We start from the raw sequence: 23,575 nt of genomic DNA, 5'->3' as shown, positions 1-23,575 counted from the left end.
TCATCAGAAAATGCAAATCAAACTAAAAATGCAAATCAAACTACAATGAGATCAAAGCCTGGGTTGCTTAGTGGTTAAGAGCCTTCCTGGAGTCCTGGGATGAAGTCTCACCTCAGGCTCACTGCATGAAGCCTGCTTCTCCCTCTGCCTATGTCTCTGCCTCTCTCTCTCTCATGAATAAATAAATAAAATCTTAAAAAAAAAAAAAAACAGTGAGATATCACCCATACCTGTCATAATGGCTAAATTCAAAAACATAAGAAACAATAAGTGTTAGCAAAGATGTGGAGAAAAAGAAACCCTCATGCACTGTTGGTAAGGATGTAAACTAATGCAGCCACTGTGGAAGACAGTATGGGAGGTTCCTAAAAAATTAAAAATAGAATTAAAATATGATGCTGTAATTGAACTACTGGGTATTTACCCAGAGAATATGAAAATATAATTCAAAAAGATGTATGCACCCCCATGTCATTGTAGCATATTTACAATAGCCAAATTATGGGAGAATTCCAGGTGGCCATCAATAGATAAGTGATTAAAGATTATCGTGTGTGTGTGTGTGTGTGTGTGTGTGTGTGTAATGGAAGTAATTACTCAGACATAAAAATAATGAAATTGGGCCATGGATCTAGAGAGTGCAATGATGTTAAGTGAAATGTCAATCAGAGAAAGAGAAATACCATATGATTTTCATTCATATATGGAATTTAAGAATAAATGAACAAAGAAAAAGAGACCAAAAAATGTACTCTTAACTATAAAGAAGAAACTTGTGGTTACTAGAGGAGACATAGGTGAGGGGATGGGTGAAATAGGTAAAGGGGCTTAAGAGTACTCTTATCTTGATAAGCATTGAGTGATGTATACAGTTGTTGAACTACTCAGTATATTTTATACCTGAAACTAATATAACACTGTATAGTAACTACATTGGAATTAAAAATGTTTTAAACTGCAATAAAATCACACTTTTGTTTGTGATTTCTTTTCATATTCCTATGAATATGAAAGCCTGCCACTGGGCCTAAGGAGAGACTGAATGCTTAACCATGAGCCACAAAGTTGTCATGTTACCTGAGCTTCCTATCTTGTTCTGGGTGTTATCTAACCCATTACGACATAAACTTGGTTATGTACAGAAGCACTCCCTCATCAAATGGGAGTGTTATATATATATATATATATATGTCCTGAGCAGACCCTGAAGTTTTAAGTTACATGAGGAATAAAGCCAAATGTTCATAGTCAACATTTCTATTACATACACTTCCTTCTCTCCCCCAGTCTGCACCTGGGACCTCATGGAGAATTTTCTATGATCAGTTGACTAAGAAAGAGAAGACTCAGGCCTGGTTCATAGATGGTTCTGCATAACGTGCAGACATCCAAAACTATAGTGCTTATTGCTATAGCCCCTTTCTGGAAAATCCCTGAAGACAATGGTGAAGAGATATCTTCCCAGTGGGCAGAACATTGAGTAGTGCAGTTGGTCGGTTACTTTACATATAAGGAGAAGTGGCCAGAAGCATGATTATATACCTACCTGTTCATGGGCTGTGGCTAATGTTCCATCAACAGATAAATGGAGAAACAAAATATGATATATATATATGACGTGATGTGGTATGTGTGTGTACACATATCACACAATGAAATACTATTCAGCCTTTAAAAAAAAAAGAAATTGTTACCTGCTACAACATAGGTGAAACTTGAGGACTTTATGGTGGGTAAAATAAACTAGTCACAAAAAGACAAAGACTGTATGATTTTTCTTAAATGAGGCATCTAAAGAAATCAAAACATAGATGTGGAAAGGAAAATGGTGGTTACAAGAGGCTGGTAGAAGGGGGAAGATAAGAGTTGTTGCTTAATTGGTTTGGAGATTCATTTCTGCAAGATGAAAAAGTTCTGGGATCTGTTTCACAATGAAAATGAAAAAATATTGAATCTTACACTTAAAAATGGTTCAGAAGGTTCATTTTGTAATATATTTTTACTAAAAATAAAAATAGTACAATTTTAAAAGTCCAGCTTTAGAAGAAATATGTAACTATAGTTCATTTCACTAGAGCAAGAGAAATGCCTGGCAGGTGGGGAACAGAGGGCATGAGGTCCACAGTGGAAATGAGAAAGAAAGGTGAGGATATCACCCTGAGGACCAGGGTATGCTTCTTTCAGCAGGGGAAATGCACTGAGAAGCCAAGGGTCCTAAGGTGGGACGTGTGTGTGGGTGTGTGTGTGTGTGTGTGTGTATTTATATACATGACCTCTTTGAATAGTTTTCTCTTTCTGTTATTCCTATGAAACCATTGAGGTCAAGAAGTGTTTACAAGTTACACAGGAATAGTAGCTGGAGCTGAGAGCTTATATCCATAAAGTAAAGTAATGATTTCTACTCCAGTAAGCCAAGCACTTATATAAAAGCACCTTCAGGAGATATGTGTGTGTGTTTGTGTATGTATGTATATGTATATATATGGATATATATACATGTATATATATATATATATATATACACACACACATCCCTATATTAAGCTATATACTGAAGAACCAGCAGGAATTGATACTGTACTATCTGGAACACTAAAAGAATAAAAGACACAGCTATTTGTGAGCACAACTAGAAAGACTCCTAAGCAGATTCTACCTAGAAAAAGTAAGATGGCTAGACAACTAGAAAAATGTGTTGAGATTTGTTTGTCCAGATTACTAGGAGATTGGAGATTTGTTAAAGCAGAAGCACTGGTGGGTCTTCACAGTGAAATGTGCTTTCTGCCAGAACAACAGAGAACTCTTAGGGAACTGTGGGCTCTGGGACCTCAGTAAAGATTTTTTACCCAAGGTTAGGAATGAGTTCTAATAAAAAAGAGGATCTGTGGTAGAGAATGCAAAATCCATTACATGCACCTAATAAGTAAAATTGAAATGTGAGAGAGCTGGGAGTTAGGGAGGGCAGCCTAAGGTCAAAATGTGCACATTGAACAAGAATTAAGGAAAATGAAGCCAGGCTCTGAAATCAGATTAATCAGAAAATAACATGTAAATATTATATGGTAAGAAAGAAATCTATAAAGAGAATATGGATTCAGTAGCCAAGATTAGCCTGCTCAGTCTAATAAAATCTTATTTCGCATACCAGAAGGGAACGAAAATTAAACGGATCCTAACGCTTTCTTTTTCTTGAAGAGAGAACTAAGTTTTGGAAGCCAGAACTTATTTACAAAGGGATTATTAACTATTACATTATTAATAGTTACATATCCAGCAAGTTTCCTATGAATTTTGGTTCAAATAGAATTTTCTGTATTACCATATTAGATGATCTAAATTAAATTAATATCCATAGTCAATCATAGTTTAAAAGAGCCTAGTGTTTGGTTACTTCTGAAATACCAAACAAGTACTATTTTTACTTAATTCCACTTGATATTGACTGGTTAATTACAAGTATATTTTAATGATCTCTCTTATTTCCTGTGATACAAGATGGCATTATTTTATGTGACACTAATTAATAAAAAAAGGGGGAAAAAAGCACTACAGATATAATTATAGAAGAAATTTCTGACCACTTTGCATTTTGTTTTGTACTTACAGAAATAACCCATTCAAGTTTATTAACATCTATGGGATGCCTGGGTGGCTCAGTGTTGGGCAGCTGCCTTTGGCTCAGGTTGTGATCCCGGTATTCGGGATCGAGTCCCACGTCCAGCTCCTGCGAAGAGCCTGCTTCTCCCTCTGCCTATGTCTCTGCCTCTCTCTCTCTCATAAATAACTAAATAAATCTTTTTTTAAAAAGTTTATTTAGATCTAGATATTTATTATGTATCATTCATATGTATACATAGGATAATAAAATATAAATTAAATAAATGAAAGAAGGTATATCCAAAATTTATTTTTACTCAGAGTTATCAGTGTTCATATTTCTCATAAAATATGATCTTCTGGGACATCAAGAGAGTTGATATGACACATTTCCTTTTTAAAAATTTTCAACACGTTTCTTAAGATAGCACTTTACTATTGTTTCAGTAATTTTCTTCCCAGCTGCCAACATCTATCTTAAAAGTTTCTTATGCATTCACAATGACGACAAATTCCACCTGCTGCCTAGCCTTCAGTAACTCTACGATAAGCTTGGTTTTTCACATATTTGGCTGAGAAATTGGAGGAAATATGAATTAGAAATTCTTGGCTCAATTACTTTCTCTTTTTTTCAGCTATCGTCTTGCAGATAACATAGATACATCTTCATTCCACCTTTGAAACTTTTATAGGGTAAGGAACCCCAAAGAAGGACTCCTACAGTGGAATTAACATTTTATGAAGCCCACTTGCGGACAGATAATGCCATCTTCTTTAATAGATCTTTATATGCATGTTTATTTTCTAAGTAAGTTTAAAATCTGTTCAGAGAGAATATTATCCTTTAATATGGATGAGAATAAATGATAATGTACACACTGTTTTATTTTTTTAAGATTTTATTCATTTATTCATGAGAAACACAGAGGGAGACAGAGACACAAGGCAGAAGCAGGCTCCCCCAAGGAGCCCTATGCGAGACTCCATCCCAGACCCCAGGGTCATGCCCTGAGCCAAAGGCAGATGTTCAACCGCTAAGCCACCAAGGCATTCATCACACTGTTTTACAAGGCTATTGCCATGAGGGTGTGTGGCTGTAGTTTTAGCAAGTGGGATCAGCTATCGAGAATGGAGAGATTATGTGTGATGGCTCACATAAAACTCTGAGTTAGATGGTTTTTGAAATTTCTGGTAACAATATAATTTGAATAGAAATCTTTTCAGGTGGTCAACCTTTTAATTTGTAGTCTCTCATCCAATTCTTTAAACATAAGATCTTGAATTGCCTTTTAATGTTAGACATTTTAGAGTGAAAGGCAAAGCAACATAACCTTGAGAACAGTCTCTTTTCAAGGGGCAAACACAAGATTAAGCAATAGACATAAAGTGCAGCACATTCTATTACAGTAGTGATAGATCGCTATGGGACAGTATGCTACTACAGCCATACTGCTGTATCTCCAAATGCACATGTATAAGAAATGTCACTTTATTTTCTATAATTAATATAAGTTTTCCTGCAAGTTTCTCATTGAGTTTCCTTCAGTGCCTCCAGGCTCTTAGTAAATGCTGTTTCATTAATTCTAGAGGTATTATGCTCCGGGTTTATACTCTGGTACAGTCATTTAGTCAAAGAATATGACTTAAGTATCTATAATGAGCATCATTATGGTTCCTGCAGCTTCTATAGCCCAGAGACATGCAAGGCATAAACTGTCTCAAGGATTGGTCTTCTTGGCAATGTCCGAGAACAAAGTCCAGGTGCTGAGAACTAGCGATCCAGCACAGATCCTCCAGTGCTTATCCCTTCCTGGTGTCATCTTTTCACATAATTATTGGCAGGGCCCACTCCCTTCCTTTTTCCTCTTTCTAATATACCCCTTGTTGTTAAAATCTCATCCATCCTCAGTGATTTTAAGATTTTGAAGACAAAAGCCCAGAAGTTCTGCCAACTTGTTCTACTTATATTTTCCCCTGGCAGACAACTCCCCTGAGGCAGAAAGGCATGAGAACTGCTATTCCAAGAATTTTGAAGAAAGACAAAGACGAAAATGTGGTTAGGCAGAAAGAAAAAAGCTTCCCAAATTATATCTAGAAATATTACCTAGCCATACCAGTCAAGTTATGGTCAGGAAAGATTATATTTAATCTGATAACTAAAGTAGAATGGCCAGAATTGTTTGAGACAGAGTAAAAAAAAATTTTTTTTTGAATTCACGAGCTAGAGAAGACATTTTATGCTATGTAACTGAGAGATTCTCAATAAAACTACATCTTAGAATAAGAGAGGAGGTAAAGGTTAAAGATGGAGAAAAATAAGACAGGAAAGATAAACAAACTAGACTTCTATGTGACCATATAAAGTAATTTTATTTTAAGGGCAATGGGAAGTTTTGAAAATGTTTAAAGCAAGGAAAAGACATGGTTGATTTGCATTTTAGAAGTACTCTGGTTTCAAGCCAGAGGGAAAATCCTCACACCTCTCATTTCTAAATGCTGCTTTTTCTCCCAGAGCTTTTATTGGACTAGTAATCTTTCCACCTGCTATTTATTTTATAATATATATTGCAATTCAACCATAAAAATTAAATATCTTAGCATAATATTTTTGGGATATTAAACTTTTTTCTTTTTTTTTTAAAGATCTTATTTATTCATGAGAGACAGAGAGAGAGAGAGAGAGAAAGGGAGAGGCAGAGACACAGGCAGAGGGAGAAGCAGGCTCTATGCAAGGAGCCTGACGTGGGACCCCAGGATCAGGCCCTGGGCTGAAGGCGGTGCTAAACCACTGAGCCACCCGGGCTGTCCAACTATTTTTTTTTCTAACCTCATTAATTCCTAGTTGATACTTGTTCTGGAGTTTTCATATCAAAGTCTTTGCCTGACAAAATGTGATCAGAGTTTATTCCATACTGGAGAAAAGATATCCTATTCACTATTAATTCATTAGAAGAATTTCAAAGCATGAAAATATATTTTTAAATAAAATTAATTATGAAATCTTAGAATCTTTGAGTTTAATTTAACCAAATTTAAAAAGGTATTATTTTTTTTAATAGACCTAAAGAGTGACATTTAAAATTTTTAAGTCCTTTATTATGATTTAGTCTAACCAGTGCACAGCACATACACACATTTTATTTTGAGTATCAACCATTCATTAACATTATGAAATTAAAAGATCAAATAATTCCTAAAGTAATGAACAGTAAAACAAATGTTTTCATTTTTTAAATTTTTGTTATATTTTATTATTAAACCCTACAAATATGCACTTTTATATACACCCAACAAAGATTTAGCTGCATTTCACAAATTTTTATATGTTGCATTTTGATTTTCCTTCAGCTTAAATATTTTTTTAAATGTCACTTGAGAATCCCTCTTTGATCTAATGGTTGTTTAGGTGTAGGTTGATAACTTTAGATATTTAGATAAATTTCCAGATATGTGTTTGCTATTTATTTCTAGCTTGAATTCTGTTATGTGTCAAACATACTTGGCTTGATTTGTTTTATTTTAAATTCGTTGAGTGTTTTCTTTTTGTTTGTTTGTTTTTGTTTTGGTGTCCTAGAATATGAACTTTCTCTAATGAATATTGTTTTATGTTCACTTTAAAAGAAAGTGTATTATGCTGTTAGAAAAAGGAGTATTTTGTAACAGCCAATTAGTACTTATTACTTGATGGTCTTTTTTTTTTTTAAGATTTTATTTATTTATTCATGAGAGACAGAGAGAGGCAGAGACATAGGTAAAGGGAGAAGCAGGCTCCTCACAGGGAGCCCACTTGATGGTCTTGTTCAGATGTTTTTGTTTATTTATCATTTCTGATTTTTTGCCTATTCTGTTGATTACTTAAAAGGATAATGCTGAAGTCTCCAAGTATAATTGTGGATTTATCTATTTCTCCTTTAGTTTTTAACAGCTTTTGCTTCACAAATTGTGATACTCTATTTTCAGATGCATACACATTTAGGATTTACACGTCTTCTTAGAAATGTAGTCCCCTTTATCATTATTTAATATCTCTCTTTAACCCTGACAGTATTTCTTGTTATAAATTCTAATTCTCTGTATATTAATATTGCTATTACAGTTTTTTATATGTGTGTCTTTGCATGGTATATCTTTCCCCATCTTTTAAATATTACATTTAAAGTGAGTTTCTTTTAGTCGACTCTGTTTTGTTAATAAAATCTGAAAATCTTTTACATGAAATATTAGACTCTTTTGTTTTGCATTTAATTTTGTGATAAGACTACTTAACATGAGATCTACTCCTTAATAAAATGTTAAGGATGCATTACTATTGACTGTAAATGCAGTGTTGTAAATCTCCAGAGCTCATTCATCTTGTTTAACTGAAACTTTCTGCCTGATGATTAGCTACTCATTATTTCTTCCTCCCTCCAGAGCATGGCAAACCACCATCTCACTATTTGATTCTATGGATTTGACTATTTTTTAGATATTTACCATTAGGATCTAAATGAGGATCTCAAAGAGATACTGCACACGCATATTCATTTCAGCATTATTCACAATACCAAGAAGTGCAAATAACGTAAATGTTCACCAACCTATGAATGGATAAGGAAAGTGCAATTTATATACACGATCGAATACTCCTCAGCCTTAATGAAGGAGATTCTGCAATATGTATTAACATGGATGGAACTTAAGAACATTCTACTAAGTGAAATGCAAAATGAAATTCAAATCCATTTGAATATAATATGCTTAAGATATTTGTTTGTCCTGCCTTAATGTTCTCTGTCTGCCCAGCACATATCTCTGGATATGTGCTATGCTGTCTGTTAATTCTGGAATGTTCTCTGTGATTATTTTTAAAAGTATTCTTTCTCTAGTCTCTTCTCCTTTTGAGATGTCAATCACACTTAAGTTAAAACACTTAATGTTATTCCACAGCTCTTGAATTTTGGTTTTTTTTTCCTCTTTGCATTTCAACTAATATAATTTTTATTGACCTTTCTTTAAATTAACTGATTCTTTCCTTGGCTGCATCAAATTTTCGACGAGCCTATCAAAGGCATTCTTCATTTCCATTGCTGTTTTATTATTTCTACCATTCCTGTTTGATTCTTTCATATAGTTTCTATCCCTCTGCTGAAATTCTGTTTTTGATCTTACAGGGTGCTCAACTTTTTACTTAGAAACTTTTTTTTATTGTTTATTAAAAGACAAAGCAATGTTTGTTGTTTTTTGTCTGTTTTGTTTTGTTTTACTTTTTGGTGGGAGCAGGGTAGGGCATGAAAGGGTAGTTAGATGGAGACAGCCCAAAAGAAAAGACAGCTCTATCCATCCCTGCTTCTTTCTTGGGCCAGTCACGTTCAAAACCCTTAATTACATCCTCCTGTGCCACTGTAAATGTGTGTATGACTCCATGCAGAGTTGATTTGACATTCACAGGGAGAGGATGGGAACCTAGAGTAGGAGCTACCAGGGACTACTAAGAACTTGACACTATTCTACAGTACTTGTAAAATAGAGTAGCCAGGCCCAATCTGAAAGGACAGGGTTGGATTCCTGACAAGCCAGGTGAGGCTGATAATGGTTGAAGAGGTTACCCTGAACTCAGAAGGGGCAACTGGTCCTGCCTTGGAAGAAGAATTTGGAGGAAGGAAAATCTAAGGATTGAACTAATCCAGGGTGAAATTTCTTTTCGTTCCCTGGATTGTAACACATCAGGAGGAGTCAAGAATGACTCCTCCACAAGGAGGGATCAAGAATGCCTTATTTCTGGTTTTTCTATAACATTTCTGCCTCCAATTCTCCCCTCCCACCTGCCATATTAATTAACATTTATTATAGTGATTTAAAATTCCCTGTCAGACATTTCCAACATCTGTGTCATGTCTAAGTCTGGTTCAGATTATTGATTTGCCTATTCTTAGTTTATTCTTGTATTTATATATATATATATATATATATCATATTTCATGTCTATGCTGACATTATGTATAGGGAGGAAAAACTGAGGTGAGTAATATGAATGCCTGGAAATGGGTACACCTCTCAACTAGACCTTTAATGCAAAAATGGAGTCATATATAGATCGTTTAGAGATGGGCTGGATTTGTAGAATGATTGCTGTGGTCATCCCCAGTGTACTATAACCTTCAAATTCCTATAGAAATGCTTTATATATAGAATGAGGCTGGTTTTCTAAAGCAGTATGTCTAGTATAGAGTTCTACCCCTTGTGGCATGTCTTGGAGTCTCTGTATGCTCTTTTTCTTCTCTTACCCCTCTTCAAACAATATTCTGCAGTTACTTATTAATTGAAGCTTCTTCACTTACTAGTGTGGTGTGGTCTTAGAGGTACATTCTCTAATGTTCTAATTAAGCCTCACTGTTAACCCTGAATAATATCCCTTGGTGTGAAGTTATAGTGTCTTTGGTGTTGCTATTCCCTCCCTGACTATAATTGGAGGGCCATGGCATAATCTTTCTGTTTTCAAAAGGGTGTTTGCTTGCTTTTATTGAAGTGTAATTAATAAACAGTATTATATTAGTTTTAAGTGTATAATATAATGATTAAACAATTCTATACATTTCTAAATGCTCATCGAGATAAGTGTACTCTTAGTCCCCTTTATTTCACCCATCTCCCTACCCAGCTCACCTCTGGGAACCACCAGTTGTTGGTAGTTTTGTTTTTTTTTTTTTTTTAAGATTTATTTATTTTGGAGAGAGACAGAGCATGAATGGGAAAGATGGAGGAAGAGGGAGAGAGAATCTCAAGCAGACTCTGTACTGAGCACAGACACCTATGTGGGGTTCAATCTCACAATCCTGAGATCATGACCTGAGCTGAAACCAGGACTTGGGTGGGTACTTGACTGTGTCACCCAGGTACCCTTGTTTTAAGAGTCTGATTTTTTTTGTTTGTTCTTTTTTTTCTTTTGTTTTTAGCCCTGAATATGATAAATTTTCACCAGTACAGTTTTTAGTTGCCATTCATTCCCAAAGAGTGTGGGTTTTGCTCAGTGGTAGGTAGAGAAGAGGGTCTGAGTGGAGTTTCTTACTTCTCCTACACAACCACTTTTTCCTAGCCCAGATCTGCACCTTGTGGGTGCTACTTAGGTTTTTTCCATTCTTTTCAGTGAGCACCCAGTGGGGTTCATGGTGAAATTATGTAAGAGGATATAGACTCAGATATCTTTGGCTCCCAGCGGTTTTACAAGGTCATTCCAGCATCCACACAGTTTTTATCAATTTGTAATTATAACTAAACTCACCTTTGCATGTGCCCCAGGTGAATGAGTCCCTACATTTCTTCACTGTAGGCATTGTCTCTAGAAAATTTCAGACTTGTTGGTTGTTCTGTGACTTCTTACCTTCAATATATTCAAAGCAGTTGTAATTTTGAACTTAATTCATCTAACGTTATTTATTTATGTATTTCCCCTGTAAGATTTGCAGAGGTGCTCCTTCCAGGACTCCACAATCTGGGTTAGAATTGAGTTAGAAGCTACTAGAATGATAGACATTTGAAGGCATATATATCCTTAGAATGACTTCAGAATAAAGTGAAAGTCTAAGCCCATGCTTTCATAATATTCTTATTTCCAATCTTATCAAATCAATTAGTGTAATATCATACCATTTAAAGGAGTATCTTAACATATGAAAACCTTTAACCAATTTCTGCAATTTGAAAAATGGATAGTAGATTAAGTATTAATGAAGCAACGTAGAGAAAGTCACAGCTTATATACATATGGAGAGTGCTGAGAACAAAGAAACTGAGATGCTTTGGGAACCAAAGGGACTCTGGACTTGGAGACAGCAGGTATTTCTGGGGGAACGAGTGAGAGGTGGAGGCAGGAATCAGAAGTACTAACTGAAGACTTGAATGTCATTTATATAACAGTATATTATGCATTCACACTTCCCACCCCTGCCTTTATTTAGAGATTGCAGGGCAGCCAGGAATTTGCCTACCACAAGGAAAAAAGTAGGATTCTTTTCTGATGTATTATATAATCTCTTAGAAGAGTGAACAGTTAGTAAAGATGTAGCTTATTTAAGAATAGCCTTTCTTATTGTGACACTTGAATAGCCCTTAATATATGGGTCAGTTCCTCTTATACTTACTCTAAAGGAAAATCCTGTGTAGCCAGGATTTTCTTATTATTACAAAGAAAATAATAATTTTAAAGGACTTGTTTACTACTTGCCATGTGCCAGTACTTCTCTAAGGTAAGAACCATGGAAACACAAAACATTTATGAAGTATTTGAGAAGGCTTAAAATTGAAGATGAAATATCAATATTAAAAATGCAGGAAAGTTGACTTAAAAATAGATATGTGATGAGTAAAAGGCTTTTTTTTAATTTTAGAACTCCAAATATTAGAAAAATTTAAAGATCTTGAATCCATAGTGAAAAGAATTATATGAAAGTGTAGTAACATAAGAAGAGATGTCTTCTTATAAAACATAATTTCCAAAAATAAAATATAATAATAGACTTGTTGGGAAATAGATTTGGTTAAAATATGCCAAATATTTAAAAATGTTAAAATCATGGGGTTCCTGAGTGGCAAACTGTCCAACTCTTAGTTTAGGCTCAGATCCTGATCTCAGGGTGATGACATCAAGCCCCACATGGGCTTCTGTGCTCAACCTGGAGTCTGCTTGAGATTCTCTCTCCCTCTCCCTCTGCCCCTCCCACTCATGCTTGCACACACTGGCTTGCTCTCTCTCTCTCTCTCTCACAAATAAATAATCTTTAAGAAATGATAAAATTACTTAAAATATGTATAAAAAGTAAGAGATATAGGGAATCCAGGAGATCTGAAATAAAAATATCGTTCCAATTTTAGTATATGTGCTGCTGAAGTGAGCACTGAAATAAAAGTAAAACATGTAAATAATATTTTAATATTTTCAAGTCACTTGTTTCCTAATCTATAGTTACCATTCAAATGTATTTGTGTTTCATTAGAGGTTCTGGCATACTGCAAACACACATATATGTGTATACACACACGCACGCACTATACACATGCAAATACATAAATATATTTAAAAATGTTAATGTAACTAGCAGCTTTGCAGGAGATAAACCAATGTACCCAGTTGCCCCTAGAGAGTTCTATGTGTGCAAAGGTGTGGACATAACTGTTATACTAATGTATAGTATACCAATACATGCTATGCTATACTAATTTTTGTCTTAATATACTACTTTGACCAATATATTAAAGCAAACAAAAAATTCTAGTATGTTTATTTACATTCTGGTATGAACTCCTTATCTCTTCACTACTCAGTGACATTTTGTGGATCATAATATGATAAACACTGTTTCACTATCATCTTGAGCAAATTTCACAAGCTTCTGATTATATTTGATTATCTTATTTCAGTATGTATCATCTAGTGTCTCGTTCACCATGTCAGTCATATTCAGATTTTTTTAAGATATTTACTTTTTAAAATTTATTTATGAGAGACAGGGGGGTTGGGCAGAGACACAGGCAGAGGGAGAAGCAGGCTTCATGCAGGGAGCCCAAGGTGGGACTCGATCCCGGGTCTCCAGGATCAGGCTCTGGGCTGAAGGCGGCACTAAACCACTGAGCCACCCAGGGATCCCAAGCATAGGTATCTTAAGAAAAAAACTCGGGAGGGATGGGAGAGAAAAGCTAAGATACTTCTTACTAGGTCCATCACACACACATACACACATAATCCTAAACACCTCATTTCCCCTCTATAGGTATTGCTTATATGATTGCTAGATAAAACATATAATTATCCCTAGACTAAATGCCTGCATTTCAAGTATTTATGGTTCTTTTTATAAGATGGGCACCTTGAATTCTCTGCATCTCAACTTGAAATCCTAGTGACTGACAGGACAATTGCACTGATCACATTACTCATATGACATGCCCATTTTGAGAATGTTTCCCTACTGCTAGGGTATGTCTCAGCTATTTACTACAATGAATAATTGTTGAAAAGTTATTTCATCTCCCAGTGCCTTTTTTCTCATCTCTGAAACAAAAATATTAAAGTATTTAATGTTTTGGGTTTTTTTTAAGTTTTACTTATTTAATCTCTACATCCATTGTGGGGCTCAAAATCATGACCCCAAGATCAAAAGTCACATATTCCTCTGCCTGAGCCATCCAGGTGCCCCAATACGTTTTATTAAAGAAATAATATTAAACATGGAGTTAGGAGGACAAAGCCTGACACATAGTGGTTGATAAATACTATGATCAGTGTTATTATAATTCCATTCTTCCCATACTAGGATAGAGGTGAGTTCTTTCCCCAGAGCTCCAAAAGAACAAAATAACAGTTTGCTAGAAAAGTCACTTTATAAAAAGTCAGAAAAATTTAGTTGAAATTCTACTTGTCTAACAATGTGGCCTGCAGAAAGTAATTTACCAATTTAGGTTTTATTTATTTTATTTGAAACTGATAGGTAGGAGATAGGCTGTGATATCTAGTGTATTTAATGATTTATATAATATTTAATTGTATATCAGTATTTTTTCACTTTATTAATTCTTCACATTAAAGAATACAATTTTTCCCTCCAAATGAGTCTAGTAATAGTGGGATTTGACCAGCAAGCTATCTCAGTTAGTTCATTGCATAACCTGACAGCAGTGACAGGTTGTTTCCAAAGAACTGATAATCATTTAACCCAGGAAGGTAAGCCAAGATAGGAGACCTGGAAGCCAAAAGGGAAAATTGCCTTAACTGGCAGTTTCAATAAAAGTATATGCCTCCTAGTGAATAGATTAATTGAACCTAACCTCCTTTCCTCTCTCTCAATGTCTACTAACAGTGAGTAATTCCAAAAGTCAAGTGGTGAAATGTCCTTTATTCTGCACAATAGAGAACTGTGTGTTTGAAGGAAGGGGTGCTTTTTTATCCCCTTATCAGAATGATGTTAAACCCACTTAGCTCTAGCACTGAACATGCTTTTGATTTTCCGTTGAAAATTATGTTACTCTGGTATAAAATGCCCACTGTGATTCCAGGACATTAGTGGTTTATAAACTTTGGACTAAATATGTAAAATTACTCACTTCATCCAATCAGGAAGATACCAGATTTCAGATTTGATAAGATCCTTTGACATGTCTTTGTGGGACCAAGGGACTCTTTAGTAAACATATGGACATAGATGTCTGGGGCCCAGAAAGCAGGTCTCCTGCAGATATACTTTTGGTGGTTAGCATATAGAAGTTATTATTAAAATGTGAATCAATGAGATTAGCTAAGATTAGAATGTATACAAAGAGATGGGGGCCTAGGTTGGGGCCTTAAGGACATTTTCCTTGAAGATTTTTAGTAAAGAAAGCAAAGAACTCCAGGAAAATGTGGTGTCATTGAAGATGATGAAAAAATGTTTTGATAACTTAAACATGGTTCCCTAGTGTGAAATTTTACTTCTAGGTAGTCAAGAAAGATAAAGATATAAAAATACCCATTGAATTTCCACCATGGGGATACCAGAGCTAGAGTAGTTTTACTTTAGACAATGAAAACCTGATTGGATTTACTGATTTGTTAGGTATTTCAAGCAATATTAGTTCAGGAACTCCTGTGCACTAACCACTCTTCAAGATTATTAGGATAGAGCTAAAAATTAAGCAAACAAAAAACCAACACAGGAATTCCTGCCTTATTTAACATATAATCTAGCAGTAAAGCTAATAAATGAGTAAGTAAAAATAGTGCCAGATAAGCATAAGGGATATGAAAAACAATAAAGCAGAAAAAACATACAAGGTTTTAAGGGCTGTAATTTTAGATAGCATGACTGTAACAGTTTTCTATTGTTACCCTAACAAACTACCAAAACTTAGTGACTTAAAATTGAATCATGTTGTATACGTGAAACTAATGTAAATCAATTATATCTTTAAACAAATTAGTGACTTAAAAAACAAATTTATTATCTTACAGTTCTTCACATCAGAATTCTGATGTCTCATTGGGATAAAATCAAAGTGTTAATAGGGCTACATTACTTGGTGAGTGTTCTAAGACAAAATCCATTTCCTTGCCCATTCCATCTTCCTTTTGCCTTTTCCATCTCAATTAATGGTTTCACCAGTCAGTTGCTGAGGACTGAAAACTCTGAGTCAGCCTTCATGAACAGTCTTCCTCTGCTTATACTCCCTACAGCTTCTTCTCCTCAGAACAATTTTATATACCAATCAGATCATATCGCTTACATGCTTAAAATACACCAGTGGATTTCCACTGCAATTAGAATAAAGTGCCAATGTCTTTCTGTGACATATGAGGTCTTATCGCCTCCTCTGCCTTCATATAGCAGTGGTGTCAACTGGTTCCCAATCTGCAACAGCATTACTTTTTTTGTTTGATCCTCAAACACTCCAAACTTATCCTGACCTTTGCACTGGCAATTAATTATGCTCAGAATGTCCTTCCCTAAATCTCCCTATTGCTAGGTTTTCTCAAATGAGCTGAGCTGGCTCTCTGCTGATCTCTCTAGGTAAAACACACCTCTTTCCATATACTCACTAGTCAGTCCATTTCCTTTTTCATATTATGTTTCATCCTCTAAAGTCATTTATTCATTGTCTGTTTGAAACACTACAAGATTTAATATCCAAGATGTAGTAGTTGTTGCATATCTCTGCATAAGATATTTCCATGTTATTTATATGTGAATTATGTGTCTTGGCACACACAATGCTTGTGACTTCCAAAATGGAAATAATAATGTTTCTCTTATACTCCACTGTAATACCAAGGCCTTGGACAGTGCTGGTACATGGTAGGTCAGATGTTCACTAATGTGAATGAATAAAAGGAGAATTTCTAAAGAGACATTGCTCTTTTTGCTTAGATACAGTGTGACAATTAGGATAGACTTACTTGCTCTAGGTTGAAAGTCATAAAGTAATATTCTGATGTAAACTACGTGTTCATTGACTTGTCACATTCACCTGTAGACTTAAGTGATTTATTTGCCTTAGGCTTCCCTGTATCAGTAATACCTCTACTATAAAAATAATTGTGACCATAGTTAAAAAGCTTCCAAAAATTTTACTGCAGAAAAGGATTGACTGCAAAAGTCTGAATAAGCTGAGTGGTTGGTGAAAGACAATCCAGGAATTGTTAATGTACTCCACAAGAAACCAAAAATCAAATTTGTGAACTATGTTTTAGGTTCTATTCCCTAGAGAACAAACATGTACTTCTTGGCTTTGTTTCAGAACCTTAAGACATGCCATATGGAGATCTTGCACAGATTCTTAGACTACCATCATTACTGCCCTATGACCAGAGCCATATGGCAGCTGGAACCTTAGCCCTCTTACTTCCCATCCCATTCCCCATGCTGCACTCTCAGGTCCCTTTTTTGCCTGCCATTATTTATTAACTAGTTTCTGAAACTTCTTGGTTTGTATGCTTTTTCCTCTCCTCTTCCTTTTGTTTTGTTTTATTTTTAATCAGAGCTTGCATTTCATCCCTCAATCTGTGCTGAGACTGGCCCTTTTAAGCCTACAGTGGTGGTAAATATTGCACAGAATCAAATGCCTATAAGGAACTTGTTATAGACCAGGTCATTGAATGAAGCCATCCTTAGCTTAAAAAGAGAGCACTGCTTCTCTCGTGCAGCAGGATTCAAGAAAATAGGTTTGCCCACTACTTTTAATCCCATTCACACAAATATCCTGATCAGTCTCAAGGTCCTATTCTTTCTTTTGGTAGTCAAGATATATTAAGTCTGCTTATTTAGTCTCTATTGCATTCACAACCTTATAACCATTCATTGGCCTGATTGTAGGCTCAATCTTCCTTGTAGCTGAAATAAGAATTTCTTCTAATATTGCCAAAGAATTCTTGAGCTTAGGAACAATCTTCCTAGGCCTGTATATGTGTGCATGCATGTGTTTGTGCTTCCATTTTTGTGCATACACTTGCAAGGTCTCCAAACCTGGCAAAAGTAGACACCTCACATAACATTTCTTATAATTATCATTGCCTCTACACTAATCAAATTTAGTCTCTTTCTAACTCCTTATCTTGCATTGGAGCTTCATCTGAATTAAGCACTGCTAAAAGCCTGAGTAAATATGATTCCAGAGAATGCCAGGGATTATTACTCAACCTAATTATCCACATGCACACACAAAAGTATTTCTGTTAACTTCATATCCATGAGAATGAAAGCCTGACATCTCATTATGAGGGTTTATTTATAGGATCACTGTTGCAACCTCTTGTTTTAGCCCAACCACAAGTGTATAGCTTATGTGTTGTTGTTGTTTTTTGGGGGGAGTGTAGTTACTTGGTGGAATGATCACTGCATTACCAGAACAACAAGACTGAGAGAACAAGTATGAGGGATACTCTAAGGAAGGAGAGAAAGAAATATTAAGTTTGTAAATAATTATACTGGCCACATATTTACAAGATGGTAACTGGCACAGGCACACAGAACATCTCTAGAGAGGATGCATGGAATTACTTTATCTGGAACTGTTCTTTAGAATGGGAGAGGAGGATCAAGCTCTTTGTATGGCCACTACTTCATGTTAGCTTTCTTGCATTGTTCAGAGTTTGCCCCATAAGGTTTATATTCCCACATTTCTGTACTGTGTTTTTGGCTGTCCCTGGCAGCCACTGGGGAAGCCAAAGCCTTCATGGTTCTAATTGAGTTAGACCTAGGTTCTAGAACTGCTGCAGGTGCTGCCTCACTGGGTGCGATGGTGACCTGGATGAAGCTCAGCTCTTGTCCCTGGGAGAGACTGATGAAACAGCCTTTTGAGACTGGGAGATGGAAATTCTGGGCTTGAACAGATAAAAGGATTATCACCTAGATATTGAATCTGTTATATTTTATGACTGCTTCATTTAAAAAGGTATACTTTTATTAGATGCTCTGTGATTGTGGGAATAGACCTATGATATGTGCAACATTTAAAATACATTTTTTTCTTTCCCCTTAACTGTTATTCTTCTCCTCCTCCTCCTTCTTCTTCTTTTTAACTATCATTCCTTAAAAAAAAAAAAAAAAAAATTCTTTGTAGGTTTAATCTGTGTTAGCCTAACAGACTTGGGATGTTTTTGCACTTTATTTTTTGCATGCAGAATTCTCCCAGAGCTGATTAGACAATTGTACTAATGTGATCACATTGAAAGGAAGTAACTGAAATCCCTGAGACCATGTTTCCAACTGTGTAATTCAGGAGTTGTGGCCCTGCTCAAAAGTCTTATTCAGTTGTTGGGAGGTTATCCATCTAATATGACCTCACAAAAAGTCTTTCTTTATCCTGTGGATCTCTCATGTACAGATGTCCAATGCATAACTTATAGTTCCCTTGAAGCCATTAAGCAAACTCTGCCTCTAAAATTAAGGAAAGATACGTGTCTGTCAAGGTTACAAACTGTGGCTTATATCTAGTAGTCCAAATTGTGATGGAGCCCTCATTTTAACCACTGTGCTGAGTTTCAAACAGAAGTGGAGAAAATATCTCGCCACCTGTCCTTACTTTTCTAGTTAAGATATTTTATTCTTCCTTTGTTTTGGAAATTGCACTATAGAAGGAGTCCTTAAGCTTAGGTCAACAAATGCCTAGCGCTGATTTTAGTCAAGAAATCAGATTCTGAAAACACTCCTGCCATATGAATCATATTGTGCTTCTTTCAGAAGACATTTTCAAATTCCCCCTCTTTTTAAAAGCAAAAACAGCTGTATGGACTGAACCTGTTTTCCCCCAAAGCCATATATAGAAGCTCTAAGCCCCAATGCATGATGTTTAGAAATGGAGCCTTTCAGATTTAATTAAGGTTAGATGAGATCATGAGGGTGGTCCCTCATGATGGGATTAGTAGCTTTGTAAGAAAAGGAAGAAAAAGATCACTCTTTCTGCCTTGTAAGGACACAGAGAAAAGGCTCTCATCTGTGAGCTAGAGAGTTCTTTCACCAGAACCCAGCTCTGTCTCAGATTTCCAGTCTCCAGAGCTATGAGGAAATAAAATTCTGTTGTTTAAGCCACTCAGTATATGGTACTTTATTATGGCAGCCGAACCTGACAAATACAATGCATTTAAATTAACATTTAAAAAAGTATCGCTTATGGGATGAACCTGCACTCCCATCATTCAAGCCCAGATATACTCGATTCCTGTTTAGGCATACATTCATATTTCTGCTTCCTATAGTTCCTTAAACTTGTTTTTGAAACGATTTTTACCTCTTCTCCTGGAAGAGCCTTGTGGCCCAGTTACATCACAATAGATTGGCAACCTTAATGGAAGATCAATTCTGTTGGGCATGTATAAATCCAGGCAATTAGTAACATAAATCCCCAAAATAAAAAATGTCAGAATTAGATTGCCATCTATTTATAAGCTTCAAAAGAGCTTTGGTTAAAAAAAAAAAAAAAAAAAAAAAAAAGTACTCTAGTGTAATATTTTTATTTTTTTTAACTTTTTATTATGAAAAGTTCAAATGCACTTAACAGTATGTAGAAGGTGTGGAGGCCAAGAAAATTAAGGCCATTCCACTTTAAGTTCAGCGTTAGCACAAGTACAGCCATCCCAGGCCCCTGTGAACAAGAGCTGAACTTTACCTTACTTCAGTTACAGGAAGAAAACAGCTTACAGCTAAACGTCCTAGAAAGCCCCATATTAGAATAAAAACAGCCCAAGCCAAGGGCAGGAAGCCCTCTATTAGAATAAGAACAGAGTTCAATGCCCTTGAAGGCCCCATATCAAAATGTAAACAGAACTTGAGGAATTGCTCCACCCCTTCTGGAGGTCCCCTAGACCAGTCCTTAAAACTAAGCTGAAACCCACCTGGGGTCCAAGTCCCTGCTCTGCTGTGTCGGGTACACTTGGACCCAAGCTCGAGCTTGCTAATAAACCCTTGTGTGTTTGCATCGGGGCTCCTTGGCGGTTTCTCGGATTCGCGATCTTGGGCACAACAGTAGAAGGATTTAATAAAACCTCATATTTGAATTCCCTTCCTTCAAAAAACTATCAGCTAATAGCTAATCTTATTTCAACTATACCCCTTTTTTAGCCACTAAGATATCAACCATACATTTCATTCTTGAAGAGGACATGATTATATCATTCAGAAATGGAATTTAAGAAAATCAGTCTCTCTCAGTCTCTTTCTCTGTTGCACCTCCCAACACATGCCTTCTTTTGCTGAGTTTCTTCTATTGTTGTTGTTTAATGCATTTTTTCTTCTATAGCTGAGGATGAGAATTAACTCTATATGGTGCTTAATAAATACATAGATCTGTATTAAAAGTGACAAGATACCATTTCATCTCTTAGTATTCACTATTTTTGAAAGGGATCTTAGAAATTATTCACAACTTCAATATATAAAAACTTAAATGTTGACAGAGCAAAGTAAATTATTATTAAGGAATAATGTTAACAATTTAAAAATAACTGAAAGGTATAATTTCCCCAACTGTTGTTCTTGAACTTTGGAATCACTGAGTAGAAATTCCACATGGAGATATAATTTATTTACAATATTTTCATCTTTAGAAAATCACATAATAATTCTGCCTATGAAAATAAATGTTATCTGTAGTTAGAGGCACATGCATGATGAACAATGGATTTGTTATCAATAAACTGCAGTTGAAATAATGGAAAAGAGATATCTTAGAGATGAAATAAATAACTAAATAATTAAAATTACATAGGTATGAAGTACTCTGAAAAAAAACCAAAATGATGTCTTCTCATCATTGTCATCTTTCAAAAGCAGTGACTAAGTACAATTAGAAGTTGCCTCAATGAGTAATAAAAAATCTTACATATTGCTCGAGGTGAAACCTGGATTGGAAAAGATGTACTTTTGGGATGCCTGGTTGGCTCAGCAGTGGGGCATCTGCCTTTAGCTCAGGGAGTGATTCCAGAATGCCTGGATCCAGTGCTGCATAGGGCTCCATGCCTGAAGCCTGCTTCTCCCTCTGCCTATGTCTCTGCCTCTCACTCTCTCTGTGTCTCTCATGAATAAATAAATAAAACCTTAAAAAAAAAATGAAGGAAAAGATGTACTTTTCAAAGTGTCTTTGATCTTTTGAGGCACCTGGATGGCTCAGTCTGACTTTGTTTTTGGCTCAGGTCATAATCTCAGTGTCGTGGGATCCAGCAGCCATGAGCCTCACAGTGGGCTCCATGCTCAGCAAGTCTCCTTGACGTTCTTTTCCCCTTCTTTTCCCTCTGCTCCTCCCCCTGCTCTCTCTCTGAAATTAATTAATTAATTAATTAATTAAAAAATGAATTTTCTTCCATCTCTGAGTAGATGTGGAATTAGGTATATATTCATACATGTATGTATGTATTTAAATATAGTACTAATAAGCACATTAAAATTAACTCTTATCAGAGATAATTGGGTTGCAGACTCATATACCCTTTTGAAAATGGTTGGGATTCCAGAGACATTTTTTTTCTTTGTATCTCCCGTTAGTATTTTTTTTTTATTACTGAGAAATAAAATCCATTTTATTTAACAAATATTTTTTATCATCCTCTTAAAAGAAAAAATATTTACATATACACATATACAATACAGAAAGTTTCCTTATGCATCAGGATTTTATCAGTCTTAGAGTAAATATGAGTATGCTCTTTGGTAACTCATGACAAATGGATTTTATATTTGAGTGTTGTGTTATGTACATTCTTAGATACACCACAGAGAAATACATGTTTATACCACACATATTTATAACCTGTGTTAAGTACTTAGAATCTGAATTGCTGTCTTTAAAGAAAAAAAAAAAAAACAACAACTTGGAATCATTCTGCTTTTTGAGAAACTTCGGAAAAACATTTCTGTAAGTGTCAAATTTAATTGCCTATGATTCATTTTTGACAGATCATGTACTTAAACCAATGAGCCTTAGTTTTTTCCTTTTAAATTGTTGGCAGCCAAAAACATTGTATTACTCATCGTATTGTAGATAGAATCTGCACAATATTACTGACAGATTTTTGTATTAATTAAAGATTCTGTGTTGTGCAGACTGCATGATGAAGATGTGCCATTAATCTATATACAAAGGTGAGAAAATGAAGGTGCTGGTAACTCTACTAAAAAGATAACCTTTGGATGGATTTTGAGAAAATATGAAAATGTATTTAAAATGATGAATGATTATCATTCAAAACAATGTCATACATGAAAAAATGGCTCAAAAACTGTTCTTTCATTAGAGAAATAAAGAGTATGATACAAATCAATCATTAGCTAATTTAGTATTTTACAAATATTATACAAGTTTGACCTGAATAAATGCAAAAACATTTTTTTAGGTATCTATTGTGTTCACTAATAAAGAGGACACTTTATGACAGTAAATTTAACTTCCATGTACACATAAAGGAACACAGTTTACTGAAATTGTAAATTTTGAAAGTAACAGGGTGTTAAATCACCTTCCAAACATAATTGATTCATACCCTGTGAGAACTACTTACATTTTTGATATTCAGATATATCATATACATAGTCATCACACTGGAGTACTTGGATGATATATTTTATTTTCTTTCTCAAATATATGTATTTGAGGTGTATATACACACACATGCACGCACATATACATACACACATTGCTATAAAAGGTCATTTATACTCTGTGGATGACTTTCAGATATATTTCAAAGCAAAGAGAAATGTATAGAAGAGCCCATATTTGCTACATTTGACAGTGCTTTCATTTAATAACACAAACACAACAAAATCAAAAGCAGCTGATTATATTTTTATTTCTTATTATCTGCCAGGCAGTATTCTAACATAACATAAACAACAGCACTGATTCAGTCCTTGTAATAGTGAATACTGTCATGGATTAGGTATATTAGTGTTTCCAGCTTAGGTAAGAAACAACTAAAGCACTCAGATGTTCAGTAGCTCTGGAGATTAGAGAGGATCCATACTTGGATAGTTTGAATACATAG

At 35.1% G+C, this 23,575-nt stretch overlaps 1 long non-coding RNA gene across 14 annotated transcripts in view; it reads left to right on the top strand.

The window, feature by feature from the left end:
• Positions 1–23,575, top strand: part of LOC144287842 (uncharacterized) — a 435,194-nt gene that overhangs the window by 301,184 nt on the left and 110,435 nt on the right. The gene's annotated exons all lie outside the window — the stretch shown is intronic.

The sequence above is a fragment of the Canis aureus genome, chromosome 17 (genome assembly GCF_053574225.1).
Source record: "Canis aureus isolate CA01 chromosome 17, VMU_Caureus_v.1.0, whole genome shotgun sequence".
NCBI lineage: Eukaryota > Metazoa > Chordata > Mammalia > Carnivora > Canidae > Canis > Canis aureus.
This window is presented reverse-complemented; position numbering and strand designations above follow the sequence as displayed.